The sequence below is a fragment of the Oreochromis aureus genome, linkage group 3 (genome assembly GCF_013358895.1).
Source record: "Oreochromis aureus strain Israel breed Guangdong linkage group 3, ZZ_aureus, whole genome shotgun sequence".
Taxonomy (NCBI): Eukaryota; Metazoa; Chordata; class Actinopteri; order Cichliformes; family Cichlidae; genus Oreochromis; species Oreochromis aureus.
In genome coordinates, this window is record NC_052944.1 from 68,048,128 (window position 1) to 68,068,232 (window position 20,105).

A 20,105-nucleotide genomic window follows, 5' to 3' on the forward strand; every position below is an offset into this window, starting at 1 on the left:
ACCGCGCCCCCCCCCCTGCAATGGCTCTGCGCCCCCCCTAGGGGGCGGGCCCCACACTTTGGGAACCTCTGGTTTATAGTAACCATTGTCCTTAATGTAAATATGTTAGAAAAATTGTGTATGTTTCTGTTCCGTGTCCTGTGTACTGTTTGTTTGTATATGTATCTTTCTGGCTGCTGTTTCAACCAAATTTCCCCTTGTGGGACAATTAAAGGATTATTCTATTCTATTCTTATTCTATTCTATTTGCTGAAATGCTCAGGATTACTTACTGATTCATTGTCCTCACATAAAATGACCTTGTCAGGTCTGACGTAAATTGACTTCTGATGAAACAGTTTTTTCACAAGGTCTCCATTCAAAGTCTGTTTGGAAGTGAGTGACGGCTCAACAAGTTTGGTGTGGCATGCCAGGAAAATTTGTAGCCTAAGGGAGAAAGAAAACAGTGTATGTGAACGTTTTGTTAATGCTAAAAGACTACAATACAATACAGTAGATTAAAAGGTTTAAATGATACAAATGATCTTAAGCTTACCTGCATCCTTCAATAACTGGCTGGAAGGCAGCCCTTGTTGCCTGCATTACTTTGTCTGAGTCCCAGTCACAGCTAAACTCCAGTACAGATTTTATATGACCATTTTCAAAAAGCCAAGCATTTTTGTTACACCTTGGCACATGTGCAGTTAGATGGTCTGACAAGAGAATCACTTCTTTGGTGAAAGACTGAGCCACAGAATGTGACCTGCTTAACTGTGCTGGAAACTTAATGGAGGATAAAGGCAAAGTAAACATTTCTGTAAGTAATAAACTCACATTTCTCTTATTATTGAAGTACATTTTATTAAAAAAAATATACCAGACTGTAAACATTTCCAATTTACATAAACAAAATTCGAACACTCTCTAGCCCCATGGTAGCTGGGATAGACTTGTGAAATTGGATAAGTGGAAGAGAATGGTTGGATGAATGGATGGATGGAAGATAGCGGGATTGATGGGTGGAGAAACTTAACATCACATAAAAATGTATCTTAATGTAGTGAAGTAGATTCTGGGGTAGGATTTTACGTGATGTCCACGAATGCAGCACTAACATCCACACCTTCCCAGCTGACAATTAGCGGCCTTATAAGAAACAGCTGCACTTCACTACCACACGGAGGCATTTGGCAGTCTTTTCCCATCCAAGGTGGCTGAGAGCATTAGGCAGCTAAGCACTGCAGATCTTCTCACGAAAGCTACTTATTTTAGTATTGTCCTTTAGAGAGTGGTAAGCGGGACTCTTGCGTTTATCATAATGTGGCATATAGTAGAGTGGACCTTGATGACTGTTTCCCTCTTTTGTTACAGGATTGTGCCATACTACTGCTGTCTTGTCTTGTGCTGTTTTGTTTTGTTTTGTTGTGTCTTGTTGTGGGCTGTTGTCATCTTACAGACGTTTATGGACTGGCCTCGACTGACTCCTGGTCTTATGGTCTTTTACTCTGAATTGTTTTATACATGTTCTGCCCTCTATTGTTGCTTTATTGGGTTTCTTTGGCTGGTGCATTTCTCAGTTTTCCCACTAGTGGGCAGTATTACCCCTTGAGTTTGTGGCTTCTTGTTTAGTTAGTTTGTGTGCGCTACACTGCCCCCTTTGGTGATGTGTTATAAGCAGCAGAAAAAGTTCACGCAGGCAGTGTGAGAAAATGCCTGGACGAGAAAACAAGCTGCACAACTTTAAGCCCAGTTTACATCGCTGGGGAGTTTGTTGAGCCATAATCTGTAAGTAATCAATGTGTAGCTTTATTTTCTGTAAGATTTGTTACTTTCCTGTTACTTAAGAGGTTATTTCAACTTATAAGGAAAGACGTTTATGGTGAATGTAAAGCATAAGAAAAGCTATGTTGCTAACTTCTGTTTTGGTTACATGATAAGTCGATACTGATGCTTGCGTATTATTTTACTGTATGTTCACAGTCTTAAAAATTAAGAGGAAAAAACTGTCTTCAGTTAAAAACACAAAGACAAAGCGATGCATCGTGTCGTTCCTGGAACCATCTCCTCTTATGTTTAGCTTGCTGCATAAGTTGAATAGCCATACATTCAACTGAGGGCAGCAGAATATTTCATTCATGCTTTTATAAAGAACTGTAACTTAGGGTGTATTTGTTTTATGTAGATCTATTTTACTAATTTGTTTAATGTTTTATGCTTTGTTTTATTGCTTTAGTGGAGGTGCGGCCGCTTCTTGAGGGGCTAGGCACGTGAGGTGGAATCCCCTCCCCGGTGCATGAGAGTGTACACACCGGGCATAGGTAGACTGCACCATTTAGATTTCAGTGTGAGTGACAGTGAGGTTTGCAGTGGAACTACACGGGTGAGCAATTGGTGGCACCCTTGGGCACTCCTCTCTGTAGGTTGCCTCCTCAACTGGCCGGTCTCCACCATTTTGTTTAGTTATTTTTATCAAGCTGTGATTGTTCTAGGGTAGTATCGTGGTAGCGAGCCTGTTCATTTTAATCATTGTTTGTTAATAAAGTGTTTTAATTAACTGTCTTGCCGTCTCAGCCCTGCTACCTTAAGAACTTTTCTGATTTTACAGTTCTATGCTTTTAGTAGTTTCTTAATAAATTTTGATTTGTAAAACTCATCTGCCTCACCTCTGCTGTTAATAACGAGCCTGTGGGCTTTGGTAGCTAGTGTAACATCTACACTGGCTATAGAAATCGTTCCTGGGGTGTAACTCCCTCCCCAGGTGGTGTTGTCAACATCTGAGTCACCGTCCCTGGTTATCCTCATTCGCGCCACCACATTAAGTTGTTGCTTTAAAATAAACTTTGATTAAATTATATAGTGCCAAAAACTAGGTGTCGTAACAGCTGAATGATGTGCTTTGCTTTTACACAACATGTGCAGATTGAGCTTATGGTAAATATTATAGAAATCGAATGGTTCCACAATTAAACAAATTAACTATTGTGCACAGTTTAGTCTCCACATTTACATGCTGCATTTGGTCTTCCACGATGGAACAGTGAATAAATTTCTTCATTGGTAGTATGATGCGGGGCACTGGTACTAATATTAGGTTGGCCAGAACATGAATTTGCCAGGCTGTTAATTAGTTCCACATTACTTAGAATTTGAGCCACAAGATTCCGTGTGGACTGGCTCATGCCATTTCTTGCAGCTACCCATACATTAAAACAGAGAGAAGCTTTCAGTCATGAACCACGAACTCACTTCTCAGATAAACCACAGTCAGCTACAGGAAGAAGCAATGTTTTCTACTAATCTGCAACATGATCAACACACTTTGTGGTTAAAATAATTATCAGTCATTTATACTATCAAGATTCTTGCAGATTAAAAGAACGGCTGTTTGTTTTGCTGTTTAAAAACTTTATTCTCTCCTTTGTTACAGTGGGATGTTTCCACAGTGCTACTGTCTTCCTGCCACAGAAAAAGCGGAGGACGATTTGACTTATAACACTGAGCTGATCAAAGGGTTAATATGATATCACAGAGAGACAGGATGGAGAAAACATCTCTATTGTGGCCACTATGTAATTACACTGCAATGATTATTCTTTCTCTGTTGTTTCTCCATCCAAAAAGACCCAGTGTGGTGTGGACTCAGGGAGGTTTAAAGGGTTTGGCAGATACAAACTTGCATAACAGGGCACTTTTTGAGGGAAATCTGAATCTTACCTAATAATTTAACAGCTTTAATTCAATTCAATTCAATTGTATTCATATAACGCCAAATAACAACAACTGTCGCCTCAAGGCGCTTTATATTGTAAGGTAGACCCTACAATAATACATACAGACAAAAACCCAACAATCAAATGACTCCCTATGAGCGACCACTTTGGCGACAGTGGGAAACAAAAACTCCTTTTTAACAGGAAGAAACCTCCGGCAGAACCAGGCTCAGTTAGGGGCGGCCATCTGCTGCAACCGGTTGGGTGAGAGGAGGAAAACAGGATAGAAGACATGCTGTGGAAGAGACACAAAGATTAATAACAGATATGATTCAATGCAGAGAGGTCTGTTAAGACTTAATGAGTGAGAAAGGTGACTGGAAAGGAAAAACTCAGTGCATCATGGGAATCCCCCAGCAGCCTATGCCTACTGCAGCATAACTAAGGGAGGTTTCAGGGTCGCCTAATATAGCCCTAACTATATGCTTTAGCAAAAATGAGTTTTAAGCCTAATCTTAAAAGTAGAGATGTCTGTCTGTCTCCCGAATCCAAACTGGAAGCTGGTTCCACAGAACAGGGGCCTGAAAACTGAAGGCTCTGCCTCCCATTCTACTTTTAAGTACTCTAGGAACAACAAGTAAGCCTGCAGTGTGGGAAACCTGGATCCCCCGTAGCCGGTTACCAAGATTACGTGAAGTACCCTCAGAAGGTCTGCTAGATGATGTTAATGCAGCACTACGGATGATACCTACAGACACACTTACCGAAACTAACAAGCTGATCTACAATACGGCAGCAGTGATCAGTGAGAGGCTTGGCTATAAGTTGAACAGCCACAAGGAGCAGTACCCTCCATGGATAAGGAGGCTAGAGGGCAAGATCAAAGTAGCACGGAGGGAGGTTAGCCAACTAACGGAGTTGCAGAAAGGTGCGACAAAGAAGGTGCATAAAAAATACAGCAAGCTGTCCATACCTGAGGCCTTGGAAACTGCCAAGCAAAGACTCACAGCCTTGGCCAGCCGCTTGAGGAGGTACACCAGAGTGTTATGATCCAAGGTTGTCAGTGTTTGTGTTATGTGCGACTCCTCCCACCAGAGGATGGCTGTGGGTTTTTTCCCCTTTCTCTTTTAGGAGGTGGACACCTGGGCGTGCCTGCTGAGTAGCTGGGTGGAGTCTCTTCCTGTCCTGGGATTGGATAATTGGTTCATACCTCCAGTACTTAACTACCGGATGACAGCCACCTGCCCCCTCTCTACTAGCCTCCACCATCCAACAAAGAGCATGTGTTTTTGATTCGTTATTTTGATAGAGTGTCTGTGCCCAGTGATTTGCAAGTATAACCGTGTGTGTCTGCCGTTAGTACCTCAATTTTGTAAGTAGCTGTGTCAGTGGCAAGACATTTTTAAACATTGAAAGAATACAGAAACAGTCAGAGTTTTGTTCAGAGAACTACGTGCGCACGGGTGAGTGATCGGGTGATACTCACCCCGAGGCTTTGCAGTCAGCTTTATTTATACTTCGTAGCATTCCCTGTTTTTTCAGGCTGTAACAAACAATCTGGGCATGTATGGGACACAGTGTGTGTGTGTGTGTGTGTGTGTGTGTGTGTGTGAGTGTATTGTCTATCTCGAGGAAAACAGAAGCCAGTTGGGTCCTGTTTCCAAGGGTGTCTGCAAGAGACTTTCACAGGAGTCAGCGAATACTGCAGGGCTCATGTGTATGTGTGTGAGAAGAAGCAAAGACAAAACATAAAGATATGTGAACACTATGTGCTTTCCAAGCCTTTCTTAACAGGAGCATATGAGTAAATGAGTAAATGGAACATTATAAGGAGCATAAAATCACAAAATCCCTTAACATTCCCTGCTGTTGTTCATATATATTTATGTACTTCAACTACTAGTCACTTGCAGAAGCATTTTCAACTAGAGTATCATTTTGTGAAAACGTACATGATCAACTTTATTGGGTTCACACAATTTAGTGCTTAAAAATCATCTTCTTCAACTTGTACCTCTACTTGAGCTTGTTCATTTTGAGATAATGCAACATAAGCTTGCAATCTTACAGTAAACAGTTTGCTTATCATACTCCGAATACAAGGCAGTACACATGTGGAAAATAAGCAAAGTAACATAAGGAGCATTCCAACGAATGTTAGTCCTTTTGTGAGTAATGACTTCCATGACCCGCTAAGCAGCCATGTGAGCCAGTCCTCGGTGTTGTGTGTGTAATCTTGCTGCTGTACTCGTCTGAGCTGACGTAGCGTGTTCAGTGTGTCAGACAAGTTGGTGGAATGCACATTATCAGGTGTTTTGCATTAAGAGGCATGTGCGAACAGATGTAATAGTTTCTGTCTCTTGTGGAGTTGTACACATAACGGTACCAGGCATTGTTCATCCATGGGTGGTTGTGATCTTGTGTCATGTCGTCTGGATGTATTGTGTCATGTGTCAATCTTGTCCTTCTTCTTCTGAAATCAGCGACAGCAGTCCCAACAGAATTGTGACACTGGCCACCAGAACGAGTAGGGTCTTCATGATGACCGAACACACCTGGTCCTGTGAGTGAGTAGACTAGGGGCGAAGAACACAGGGCGGGATTTACCCAAGCAGCCCTCTCTCCACCTCCCAGATCACTAACAGGCAGGGGTGCTGGCGTCTCAGTGTCTATGGGCTGTCACTCACTTTTTTACAGTGGCTCTGGTGAATCCAGGAAGGTCGTTCAGCAATTTTGCAGGCTGTTGGTGTGGCCAGGAGGACTTGGTAGGGTCCTTCCCACCTCGGGGAGTGCCACTTTTTCCTCTGGAGCACTTTTATCAGGATCCAATCTCCTGGTTTCAACCTGGAAGAGACTGGAAGAGAATCATCTGGCAGTTGATTGTTCAAAACTATTTCTTTGTTTTCTAACAGTTTTGTCATCCATTCTGCTAGTGTTGTTTCTCTTATGGATTTGTCTATCGGTTCACTTGTAATAGGTACTCTGCGGGTGATATGAGAAGTGATGTTTTATACTGAAGCCCAGTGCTTCAGAGACTTTTGATATTACTTCATTTACGAAGTGTGTAGCACAATAGACAATTCAATCAAGACCTTGAGCCATAAACAGACCTCACGCACAGACATTGTTTTCATAACCGGACAATTTTAGACCTTGTTCCTTAAATCTACATAAATATCCTCTGGGTGACATAAAACACATTTTAAGCAGTCAATTGCTTCTCATAAAAATTATGTATTGGGATGTTTGTGTGCAGCATTTTGCATGAGCATAAGCATTTGCGAGCAAAGCATTCTTCATTGCATAAGCGTGTGTGTGTGCCATTTCTCCCTCTATCAACGAGTGCACATGTGTTCATGTGTATATTTCACTTCATTCTGAATCGGTGTATATAGATGTGTGTGTGTTCATCACTTTCCTGTTCTGGTGTTCTGGGTAAACCACAGCCTGAAGCGTGCCCTGGGGTCCTGCCCTCCTCCTTTTCAGTCCGCTTGCCACCATTGCTGCTGTTCAAAGTTCAGTTTGTCCTGGTTCTGACCCCAATTGGGACAGTCCTTTTCTCCAGTGTCCATGCTCACCGCAGGTGAAACCTGCATCTTCTTCTGCGTTTTGTCCATTCGACCTCAGTTGCTCCTCCTGTCTCTGGCACGCCCTTTTTGCTGCCGTGTTGGTCCATCACTGTCCTGCACAGTGTTAATGCAGAATTGTTAAGGTCAGCATTCTTTTGCTCGGCCTTACTTGTCATTCGGCTTGGCAGGCGTCTTGTCACAGCTCTGTCAGCTGAAGCTGTCTGGGAATTTTCCCCCGTGTAGTGAAACGGGCCTCAGGTTTTAGTGCTCTCCGTCTCTGCTGCATGAGATCGCATTCCTGCAGCACTGTTGACATTTTCAGGTTGTTGTTGTGGGTCCAGCTGTTGCAGCATTTGGTCAGGGTCACGTAGAGGGGAGAGCAGGAGTCCAGGTCAGCCTCGGCTTTCAGGGCCGGCAAAGCAGCCTGTAATTAAACATAAAGAGAAGAAACAAAACAAAACAAAACAAAAGCAAGCAGAAGTGTATGAACAGGAAAATTATGTTGTGCTGGCTGTGATACAAAGAGAGGGGAGAAACACCGGGCAGGCCCTGTGTCAGCCTTCCCCTTTTTTTTTTTTTCTTTCTTTTCTCTCACGATGTAATCAACTGATAACCCACCAAGTTGACAGGACAACACAGGTAGATATTTAAATTCTTAAGATCATGTTTAAAAGCACAAAAAGGAATTTTCCTTCCGTCAGCAATCACATGTGTCGTTCAATCAGCAGAAAACATCTCACAATTTGACTTTTAACCACTAAAATTGTTGAATAATCACTGGTTGGTCATACCAGTCTCTGTATTTTCTTTTTGAAGAAGTTAAATTGTTGTCCTGCAACCCAGAGGGTATATTTGTTAGTAATAGATAAACTTCATCATTTAACAACAGGTGTATATTAATGTTTGCTGCTTTAACCTTGCTGGAAAATCTTCACGTGTTCATGAGTGTAAGCTGTGTTTTCATTGCGTTTGTAGGCAGGTTAATTTTAACTTTTCCTCAAACAAGGCATGTCTCTAACAGTTGCCCTTCACTCGCGTGTGCTAAGAAAGGCAAAAGTGCTTGTAGTAGTTGTGAGATTACATTACATTATACCTGTAAACAAAATGAGTGAATCATGATACTGCTGTAGGCCACATCATACTTCTTGTTTAATCAGTATTTAGTTTCAGTTTGCATCACACCTCCCAATTGAAAGAATGTGAAAATCACCAGATCTATTAGATAGGTTTGTATTATCCTATACTGCTGATTTACTGTGAGTGAGTTACACTGTTTCATGACATTTCATAACGCTGAGTTATGAAAAGAGTATTGTGTTCAGAGAGTAGGGGCCTCCCTCTTTTCTTTTCTTTCTTTTTTTTTTTTTCTTTGTGACAGTAAAAAGAACAGAGCACATGCCACGGGAGCGTCACCCCCACCTTTGGTGGAGGCAGAAAAACAGGGAGCCAAAGTCATAACTCAGGCTCACAAAGAGTCAGAAAAAATGTGAATGCTTAGTTTTGTGGCTGTGGCGCATTTTGTATGGCTTCTTTTCTTTTGTTTAGTAGCTTTCTGCCTTCACCTGATCAGAAGCATGGGGGAAAAAACTGAGCTCACAGACAGCTTCATGTTTGAGCTTTAATAGCTCTGTTTCACTCCCTCTGATGTGTTCTTATGCAGCCTCTGCTCTAAAAAATGTGTAACCTGCTCATCAGCTTAGCAGTGACCATATATTTAATTCAGCTTCACAATTGTGTGGCCTTAGCTGTTATATAAAGGGTGTTTAGTTGTTAGTATAGGTGTGCTCTATATCTCAACAATGTCTCATCTAGGATGACAGGTTTTCAAGCAGGTCAAGCGTCTCTATGCACTTGATTAGATTTGGTATTTTCTTCATCTCATATATCATTATACCGAGTTTGAGCAAACCTTAAGCTTGATTCAGACTACTTTTAACAATAGTATATTACAATATACTACTATACTACAAATATACAATCGTCTACTATAATATTTCATATATATATTTTATTATGTATCCATCGAGGGCTGGGGGTGATCTGCAGTTTCACCCCCACCCAAGCCGGAGACACACTTTCCTTGGCTGAACAATGACACAGCCATAATATACCTTATGCATCTCTCTCTTTTTTCACTCTGCTTGGAGGGTTTCTTTTAATGTAGTCAATGTGGAGGGGCTACATTTTTTTTTTTTTCCCTCCCATGTGGGACATTTAGTTTACTTTTGGATTTGTTGCCCATTTCTAAGTTTGTTTAATCGATGCAATACTTATATTTTATATTTTATTTATACTGCCAGCACACACTGTGAGACGTTCTGGTACTAGAGTCAGAGGAGGTTATTAAGTCAGCCTTCTACCCTGAACTAAATTCAGGGCGGACTTAATTTTACGCGTTGAAGCGCAACCTTTTCTCTTTCTCACCATCCAGTACTCACAGGAAAACAATAGGAGTAGTGCAGGAGCCTAGAGCTCCTATTCAATGAAGCACTTACTCCTCAACAAACACAACAGACATTCAGCAAACAGTTAGCGCGCTTAGAGAAAATCCTATTTTTATTTGACACTCTCGCTTCTCTGGCTACCAACCTTTATTTTTGTTGCAGATTGAGCCTCTCAGGGCATATTAATCCGTCTTACACAGGCGAGCGTGGCTACCAACCTTTATTTTGTTTTTATGCTGCGGATTAAGCCTCCCAGGGCGTGTTAACCCGTCTTACGCAGGCGAGCGTGGCTACCAACCTTTTTTTTTTTTTTTTTTTTTATGCTGCGGATTGAGCCTCCCAGGGCGTGTTAATCCGTCTTACGCAGGCGAGCGTGAGATATACTGGCTACCAACCCTTACTTATGTTGCGAAACGGGCCCCACAGGGCAGGTTGTTTCGCCTTACACGGGCGAGCATATTACATAGGACACGCCTGTCCTTTTCCTTTTCGGTCCACACAGGACCCTTCTACTTTGAGCAGTGTCAAACTAAAATCGATTATTCAACGCAGTGTTTTTGGCTGCTTTATATTCACCTTCAATGTTGCGCTGTGTTCTTTTTTTCCCGGCGTCACCGAGAACCTGGCGTCGTGGACCTGTATAAGACACTGGCCAGTAGGCGAATGTACGACTCTGGGCTTTTCCTCGCTTCGCTAGAAGCGGTGGTTGCAGTGCAGGTACTCACGACGTCCAGGATCCGTGGTTCGCCTGTGAATAGTTAGATGATACAATAATATCAATAAACTATCCGGCTCGAAGGACCAATTAAATGTCAGTGGCAAGACATTTTTAAACATTGAAAGAATACAGAAACAGTCAGAGTTTTGTTCAGAGAACTACGTGCGCATCGGTGGTGAGTGATCGGGTGATACTCACCCCGAGGCTTTGCAGTCAGCTTTATTTATACTTAGTAGCATTCCCTGTTTTTTCAGGCTGTAACAAACAATCTGGGCATGTATGGGACACAGTGTGTGTGTGTGTGTGTGTGTGTGTGTGTGTGTGTGAGTGTATTGTCTATCTCGAGGAAAACAGAAGCCAGTTGGGTCCTGTTTCCAAGGGTGTCTGCAAGAGACTTTCACAGGAGTCAGCGAATACTGCAGGGCTCATGTGTATGTGTGTGAGAAGAAGCAAAGACAAAACATAAAGATATGTGAACACTATGTGCTTTCCAAGCCTTTCTTAACAGGAGCATATGAGTAAATGAGTAAATGGAACATTATAAGGAGCATAAAATCACAAAATCCCTTAACAAGCTGTAAATAGATTTGTCAAGTAGCAATCGTGCATTTTGTTCACCTTGTATATATTCTTCACTGCAGCAGCCTAGTAGGCGTGAGAAGCCATTTTTGTTGATTAAGTTTTCTCCTGTTTTTCATTTAGGAAGTTAGGTAAGTGAATTGTCTTTTGGTTGGTTTTTCATTTGTGTAGGAACGCATAGGGACCATTAGGGAGTTTTGTTTGTTATTTTTGGCACTGCTCACTGCTGAAGAAAATAAATGGCTGCTTAGCACTTTAAAAAGATATTGTTGTTTGTGTTCTTGCTTGGGTGGTGTGTGAGTGGGCCAATTTCTTGTTGCGTTCAATACTCGCCTAGACTAAGAACGTAACAAGAGAGATAGAAGGCAGGAGAATAAACCAGCTGTTCTCCACAGAACCAGCAAAGGTGTACTCTCAGTGGCAAGGGAACAATAACAGAACAGCACCACCAAGGCTGGAGACGGAGCAATACTGGAAGAGCATATGGGAGAAGGACGCAACCCATAACAGCAATGCTCAGTGGCTAGTGGATCTGAGGGCAGACCACAGCGACCTCCCTGAACAGGGTCCAGTAACCATCACAGTGGCAGATATCCAAGAAAGGGTCTCCAGTATGAAGAGTTGGACAGCACCAGGCCCCGACATGGTTCACGCCTACTGGCTGAAGAAGCTGACTGCACTCCACGAGCGTCTGGCAGCACAAATGAACCAGCTGCTAGTTAACGAGAGACACCCGGAATGGCTAACCGAAGGTCGAACGGTCCTGATCCCCAAGGATCCCAAGAAGGGACCGGTCCCATCCAACTACACACCAATAACCTGCCTCAGTACTACATGGAAGCTCCTGTCAGGCATCACATCGGCTAAGATGAACAGGCACATGGGTCAATACATGAGCGGGGCACAGAAAGGGATTGGCAAGAATACCAGAGGCGCAAAACACCAGCTACTGGTAGACAGAACAGTCAGCCGAGACTGCAAGACCAGACTGACCAACCTGTGCAAAGCCTGGATTGATTACAAGAAGGCCTATGACTCAATGCCCCACAGCTGGATACTGGAATGCCTAGTGTAACGCAAAGTTATTTAAGGGCTAGTTTTATTGCAATGGATGAGTTTACTGACTGACACGCAGAAGAAATAGTTCTTTATGGAGCCTAGATGGCGTGAATGACGAGACCAAAGACTGCAATATCTTGTACCAAAAATATATTGAATAAATGGGGGAAAGGGGAAATGGAACAAAATAATTAATATAACACACAACATAAATAAATGCCCACAATTAAATAATAAATCAATGTGATTTTTCTGTGCAAGAGTCCTTTTTGTTAAGAGTCCTTTTGGTCCTTTGTTAAAGTTTCTTTTTTTAAAGTTCACTTTTTTTAAGGAATTCCTCCTTAGGGTCCAGCTTCATGTAATGGGGAAATATGTCCATAATCCCAAGACTGCAAAGTGGGGGAAAAGAGGGGAAAACAAAGAATGGTCCTACCGGCTCGCCACTTCAATATGAAGAAGATCAATTCAAAGGGGGGAAAAAAAACCTGACCTGTAGGCCAGAAAAATGTCCATTGGCACATCAAGTTCAATTCAGTTTACCGGTAAACAAATACATTTTTCTGCAAGTCTATGTAACAATGCAAATCATCATCATCATCATCATCATCATCATCATCATCATCATCAGTCACAAATGTACAACAGTTAAATTATTAATCATCTTGGCTACGTAGCTTAATCTATACATTCCAGTAGCATTCACTACAAACAAATACAAAAACAACAATAAAGAAAAACAACTGTCTAACAGACAGCATAGCCGAATTCAAGGCAAAACATAACAATAATCATTCAATTGCACTTTGTTTCAAAGTAAGCCCATGAAAGTGCTTAAGTAAATAAAAGTGTTCAAAAACAGCGGTTTTTGAACCGGAGTTCTGCTCGCGGTGGGAACGCCGCCGAACAAAGTCATTTTTTAATCCCGAAAACGATCGACTGGTTACTGACAACTAAAAGGTTGTTTTTGGTAGATATTAAGGACACTTACTTTTTTTTTTTTAACCTGTCCCGTTTGGTTCTTTTGCCATCAGAATTATTGTCTAAAGGCGAAGAAAGATGCCCAACGGATTTACTTTACCAAATGGACCATCCCAGCCTTGCCGTAGTGGTCCATCTGATTCACCTTTTATTGTTTATTTTATTTTCACTTGCTGAATACAGGACAGACTTGACTGGTGGAAAGAAAGGGGAGAAAGAAAGAGGGAAAGAAAAAAAAAAAAAAAAAGGACACTTACTGCTGAGGTGAAACGAGTTTATAGACGAATTGAGGGGAGAAAACGCTTTGTTTTCCAACGCCGTTCTAAACGCCATAAGCTTACAGCCACAGCAGGAGTCGAACCCGGAAGTATCCCTCCACAGCCGGTTTTCATACTTGCCGCGACGTGGAAGGAGCAAATCAGGAGAGGGACCTCAAATCAGCTAACATGGGTCATGTGACAGTGCGTAGTTGATATGGGTTACAGGTTTCCCCCTCGATCCCATGTACGTCCCTGTACATGGTGGCTGGTTCCGGATGACAGGTTGCTCAGTGGCAGTAAGTAGATGGTCCTCTTCATCCTCCAGTGCATGAGTGAAGGCGGTGGTTAAGCCATGGACAAGTGCCTGAATGCTCTTCAAGATGGGCTGACCAATCTTAGAGTACTGTAACCGGTCTGGTGGTTTCCTGGTCCGAGTTGATGTTCTCACCGGTTCTAGTTCAGAGCTGGAGGTGTCAGAGTTAGATGGTAGGTCAACAGCAGAGGACATACTGGGCTCAGTCGGCAATTCAACATTGGTAGGTTCAGCAGAGGACAGACTCCCCTCTGATTCCACAGTTTCAGGAGCTTCCTCCTCGACAGGGGTTTCTGAATCAGGGGTTTCGCTTTCTGCTGGCTCAAGAGGAGGCAAAGGGAGCGTAGCAGGTTCACAGAATGGCGTATCAGATGGTAAAGTTTCAGTGGCTGGAACGGTGGATGAAGGTTTTGGCAGATTGTGGACAGTGGTGAATTGCAAAGGCTCCGAAACAGGATCAAACCATTGATGCGGTATCATGTCGTCTCATCTTCTGACTGAGGTTGTGCACAGTCCTCATCAGAAAGGTTGAGTGACTGCTTCCTGGTTGGTTTTACAGCTGTTCGGTTGGTTTCAGTGGAATCCGGCAAGAATCCACATGGTAAGAGGAGATCTCTGTGTAGAGTACGAATTGGTTTGAATTTGTTCTCTGGCCGGACAGTGTACACCGGAAGATTTTCTGCTCTTTTTACCACCACATAGATGTCTGGTTCCCATTTGTCTGCGATTTTGTGTTTGCCTCGGAGTTTCACATTACGCACCAGCACCCTGTCACCAACGTCCAGTTCAGAGGGGGTTATATGTTGGTTGAAACGGCTCCTGTTTCTTCCCATGAGCTTCTCTGCATTTCCAATTGCAATTTTGTAGCTCTTTTCTAGATTTGACTTTAGGTTCTGGACATACTGTGAATGAGTGGGTTGATTGTCGTCCACAGGCAGTCCAAAGACCAGGTCAATCGGGAGGCGAGGTTGTCGACCAAACATGAGCTCATAGGGTGAGTAGCCAGTAACATCACTCCGGGTGCAGTTGTATGCGTGGACCAAGGGCTTAACAAAATCTTTCCAGTGAGTTTTCTCTTCAGTGGTGAGTGTTCCGAGCATATTCAGGAGTGTTCTGTTAAAACGCTCGACTGGATTACCTCGTGGATGGTATGGTGTAGTTCTGATTTTGTGAATCCCAGCCATTTTGCAGAGTTCTTTTATTGTGCGTGACTCAAAGTCTGGTCCTTGATCACTAAGGAGCTTTTCTGGGATACCATAATGAACCAGAAAATTGTCCCAGAGACATTTGGCGACAGTCTTTGCTTTTTGGTTTGGAGTGGGGACAGCGACAGCGTACTTGGTAAAGTGATCTGTTATTACCAGGATGTCTTTGGTTCTGCTCCTGTCAGGTTCCAGTGATAAAAAGTCCATGCAAACCAGTTCCAGAGGTCGATAAGTTCGAATGTTCACCAGGGGTGCTGCTCTTTCAGGTAAGGCTTTCCGTTTGGTGCAGCTCTCACATGTCTTCACTTTATTCCACACATCATTGGCCATCTTCGGCCAGTAGAATCTTCCTCGTACGAAGTCGAGTGTACGCTCGATGCCCAAATGACCCATCTTGTCATGCAGTTCTGACAGTACTTCAGCCCGGAATTTCTGAGGTAACACTAGCTGGTAATAGAGCTGGTCCCCAACTTGCCTCCTTCTCACGAGAATGGCGTTTTTGAGCTCCAGGCGATGTTGGTCTCGGAATAGAAGGGGCAGTTCTGGGAGTTCATCCCGCAAGATGGGAGGTGGACTTTCCCCAGTCTCTAGCAGCAATATGACATGCCTCAGGGTTTGGTCTTCCCTCTGTCTCTTAGTGATTTCAGCGTTCGTCAGCTGAGAAACGGGAGATGCAAACTGAGTGTTGTTGACGAAGCTGTCAGGCAAACCGTCGGCATGGGCAGTTAGTGACTGGATGAGTGCGGTGGTGGAAGTCTTTTCAGCCATGCTATAAACGAGCTGACGGTCACAAATGGCTTTGACCGTGTGCTGATCGATGGAAATTGAGGAAGACTGATCCAGATGATGTTGGGCAAATCGGAGAATTCTCTCCCTCTCCTTTTGGGACATTTGGTCATTGGCAAGTTCTCCATGTGGCCTGCGAGAGAGAGCATCAGCGTCTAGATTCTGCTTACCAGATCTGTACATGATTTTGAATGAAAATGTGGAAAGAGCAGAGAGCCAACGGTAACTGGTGGCATCTAATTTAGCAGAGGTGAGTAGATAGGTAAGGGGGTTGCTGTCAGTAATGACAGTGAAGTTGGTGCCATAGAGATAGTTGTGAAACTTCTCCATAACAGCCCACTTAAGAGCCAGAAATTCCAGTTTGTGAGCTGGATATTTTGACTCACACCTCGACAGACCGCGACTTGCGTAGGCAATCACCCTATTTTGTCCTTGTTGCTCCTGGTACAGAATAGCCCTAGCCCGGCAGAACTAGCATCTGTATGGAGAAGGTAAGGCTTCTGGGGATCAGCGAAAGCAAGTACTGGTGCTGTGGTGAGTTTTTTGATAATGGTGTCAAAGACTTGTTGACATGCAGGAGTCCAGCGACTGGCAAGTGGTTTCTTAGGATCCAAATATTGGTCTCGCTTGATGGTGGCTCTGAGTTTCCGCTGAGATGGAGGATATCCAGCAGTAAGGTCATGCAAAGGTTTGACGATGTTGGAGTAGCCTTGGATGAACCTGCGGTAATATCCTGCGAAACCCAGGAAAGAGCGGAGTTCTTTAAGAGTCTTCGGAACCGGCCAGGACTTAAGGGTCTCGATTTTATCTGGATCTGTCTGCACACCATCCTTTGACACAACATGCCCCAGGTATTTAACGGATTTGTGGAAGAACATGCACTTTTCAACTGAGAGCTTGAGTCCAAATTCCTTCAGACGGTGAAGGACTTTCAGTAGTCTCCTCTCATGCTCTTCAAGCGTTGGTGCAAAAATGATCAAGTCGTCAATGAAGACCAAAACTTCTTTCAAGTTCATTTCTCCCATGCACTTTTCCATTAGTCGTTGGAAGGTACTGGGTGCGTTTGTGACTCCCTGGGGCATTCTGTTGAACTCATAGAATCCAAGTGGACATACAAATGCTGTTTTGTTCTTGTCTTCCTCCTCCATTTCAATCTGATAATAACCAGGTTTAAGGTCAAGGACTGAAAACCATTCTGATCCAGAGAGAGCTGTAAAGGTATCCTCCAACTTTGGCAGTGCATATGCATCTTTGATGGTCTGCAGATTTAGTTTCCGGTAATCAATGCAGACCCGCACACTCCCATTCTTCTTTCGCACCACGACAATGGGTGACGCAAAGGGTGAGTCTGACTCTCTGATGACCCCAGAGTCAACCAGCTCCTTCAGGTGTTGGCGCACGGCATCCAGATCTTGAGGATGGATTGGTCTTGGGCGCTGTTTGAAGGTAGTAGGGTCAGAGAGCTTGATCTGATGTTTCACTTTGTCGGTTTTCCCAAAGTCAAGGTCGTGTTTGGCAAAGACATCATGGAGGGCGTTTAACTTCTCAGTAATACGACTCTTCCATTCCGGTGTTAAGGGGGAGTTACCAAAGTTGAAGTTGAATCCAGAAGTTACAGGGTTAGGAGGCATACTGTCATGACTCCTTTCTTGACACTGAATGGACTGAATGGCACTGATCTCCGCAATGATGGCTTTGGCTGGGAGGGTTACATCATGATCAGACTGGTTGCAGATTACCACAGGTAAGTGGTATGGCTGGTGAGAAGGGAAATCCATAACACAAGACGGGACCATTAAGCCACCTGGCAGAGGCGACGAAGTCGGATGTTCCACCAACACAGCCTTCTCGGCCTGGAGGCAGCGTCCGAAAATTAACCCCTCCAAGGCAACAGTTTTTCCAGCTGGGATGGTCTGTGGTCCGTCAGTGCGCAGCTTGATGATTCCGTGATGACTACTGTTGGCCAGTCTGTATCGTTGCTCAAGAATTTTCAGCACCGTTCTGTATCCATGTGGGGCTGGAAAGGAGGGTTGTTGGTCTGAGAATGCTTTCTCATATGCCAAGTCCAGAGTGTTTGTACCAATCAGTATTGATGGCTGTTGAGCTGATTGGACATCAGGAACTACCAGGGCAAGTGTATCAACAGCTGTGGTGGAACCCAAGAAGTCGGGAGGGAAAGTGACGTTCATCTCCACATAACCAAGGTATGGAATAGCTTGGCCATTCGCTCCTTCTATCTCCAGGAGATTTTTCAGAGGTTGTATCTCATGGTCAGAAAGATAATCATGGTGGAAGGAGTGAGAGATGGTGGTTACCTGAGACCCTGTGTCTAACAGGCAGTTGAATACAGTCCCCCCAATCGTGACCTGTGCTGTACTTCTGGTTCCAATGAGTCCTTTAGGCAATGTGATGGAATGGCCATTTTGCTTGTAACTGGGACATGGGTTAACTGCAGCCTCCGTCTGTCCCTCCACAGAGACTGCCTCTAGTTTGATGATTTGTTATTGCTGTCCCAAGCCTGCTGTCTTTTTTCAAGTTGTTTCTTCTTTTTCAGAACCAGTGTCGGGTTCGGAGGGTTGGCGCATCCTGCTGACATGTGCCCATCCTCTCCACATTTAAAGCAGTAGCCTGCTCTAGGCCGGGAACTGGTTGCACTGCTGCTGGGTCTTGGTTGTGCTGATCTGAGTTGAGGTGGTACTGGCTTGGAGAATTGAGATTTCTGTGAGAGAAGAGCAGCCATTTGACTCTGCAGTTTCTGCATCTGTTGCTTCAGCTCATTAATAGCCTTGGTGTCTGAATGGCGACAAGCACATGTGCTCTGAGAGTGAACAGCGGCACGAGGCTTGGATGCAGTCAGGTGCTTCTTCATGAGATTCTCCTTGGCCAGCTGTCTAGCCTCCTCAGTTCGAAGCAGTAGGAGGAGCTCTGCAAAACATGGGGGATCACTCCTCAAGTTCTCCAACTGTAGTTTGTTTATGATATCGCTCTCCCAGCATCCTCGACAAAACTGCTTGAGTAAATGTTTGTTGAAGTCTGAAGACAAGATACCACCTCTTTTCATCACAGTGTCTAATGTGAGTTGTAAACGCCGCAAAAAAACAGAGGGTTTTTCACCTGGATCCTGTAATGTATTCAGGAATTGAACAAACAACTCCTCTCCATCTTGTACTGTGGCAAAAGCAGAATCCAACACTTTTAAATAGATGGATGGAATTGTGTTTGAGCCCAGCCCTTTTACAACATCTGCTGCCGGAGGTAGCAAACTTTCAAGGATGCAACGAGTGATCTGTAGAGGTGCTAAATTTGGATCTGCCAACAGCAGTTCAATGTGAGATCTCCAGGTCTCATAATCGGTTTCGTTGGCTGGTTTGGGAATCTTCCCAGAGAAAGGACGAAGTCTGAATGCAGGTACGGTGTCTGTTTTTATAACGTGCTCCACCACTACTTTTTGTATTTCCGGGGGGTTCATTTCAGTCTGCGACAGTGAAAATCTTTGTGGATGTGGCAGTGACCCCTGTTGGTCAGGTGAGGGATTGCTGGCAGCTGTCTCAGGGATTGCGGAGTGTCCAGACAACGACCCCTGCTGGCCAGGCAGAGATGGTGCAGGATCCACAATTTGGACTGAGGCTCCCTCTTCTAAGTCACTGTCTTGTTCCATTCCTTCCAGATGCTCACTGATTTGTCCCATCATTTCCTTCAGGATATCCGCAAAATCCCTGCCGCTGCGGCGTGCAAGTTGCTTGAGCTCGCCGAGGTAATCTGCAGGGGTCTGGACTCCCGCTGTGGCTGTGCATTCCGCAGCAAGCGATTTTACACAAAAAGTCAAAGCAGAGTAATTCTTTGACTGATGAGTATACGGGAAAAATGTATTGAGAGCAGTTAACGCAGAACTATCAACGTATTCAACAATCAGGTTTTTGTAAAACACGCTGTTTAAGTCATCCACGGAAATAACCTTTTTGATACGACCGTATTGTTTCAAATAATCAAGAATTTCCTCATCTTTCTCAGTGTTTGTGGCACCAGAAACAATGACAGAATGTGCAACATTGACCCCACTTTCCTGAATAAACTTCATGTTTTTTCCTTGTCGCGGACCTAATCAAAACCACAGAAAATACCAAATATTCAATTAAATCAAATAACACAAAAGAACAGTCATTCACACATCAGGCTCCTGGCTGGCTCGCCACGTGTAACGCAAAGTTATTTAAGGGCTAGTTTTATTGCAATGGATGAGTTTACTGACTGACACGCAGAAGAAATAGTACTTTATGGAGCCTAGATGGTGTGAATGACGAGACCAAAGACTGCAATATCTTGTACCAAAAATATATTGAATAAATGGGGGAAAGGGGAAATGGAACAAAATAATTAATATAACACTCAACATAAATAAATGCCCACAATTAAATAATAAATCAATGTGATTTTTCTGTGCAAGAGTCCTTTTTGTTAAGAGTCCTTTTGGTCCTTTGTTAAAGTTTCTTTTTTTAAAGTTCACT

The 20,105-nt window shown here is 43.7% G+C and overlaps 2 long non-coding RNA genes across 2 annotated transcripts; both read left to right on the top strand.

Annotated features, from left to right (window-relative positions):
- Nucleotides 1-1,174: 1,174 nt before the first annotated feature.
- On the top strand, nucleotides 1,175-2,597 carry LOC120433237. The gene is made up of 3 exons (XR_005608415.1): nucleotides 1,175-1,270; nucleotides 1,351-1,764; nucleotides 2,213-2,597. It is a non-coding gene; the product is annotated as an uncharacterized LOC120433237 (long non-coding RNA).
- A 2,446-nt stretch (nucleotides 2,598-5,043) lies between these two features.
- On the top strand, nucleotides 5,044-11,143 carry LOC120437406. The gene is made up of 3 exons (XR_005611101.1): nucleotides 5,044-5,065; nucleotides 8,481-8,484; nucleotides 10,996-11,143. It is a non-coding gene; the product is annotated as an uncharacterized LOC120437406 (long non-coding RNA).
- The last annotated feature ends 8,962 nt before the right edge of the window (nucleotides 11,144-20,105 follow it).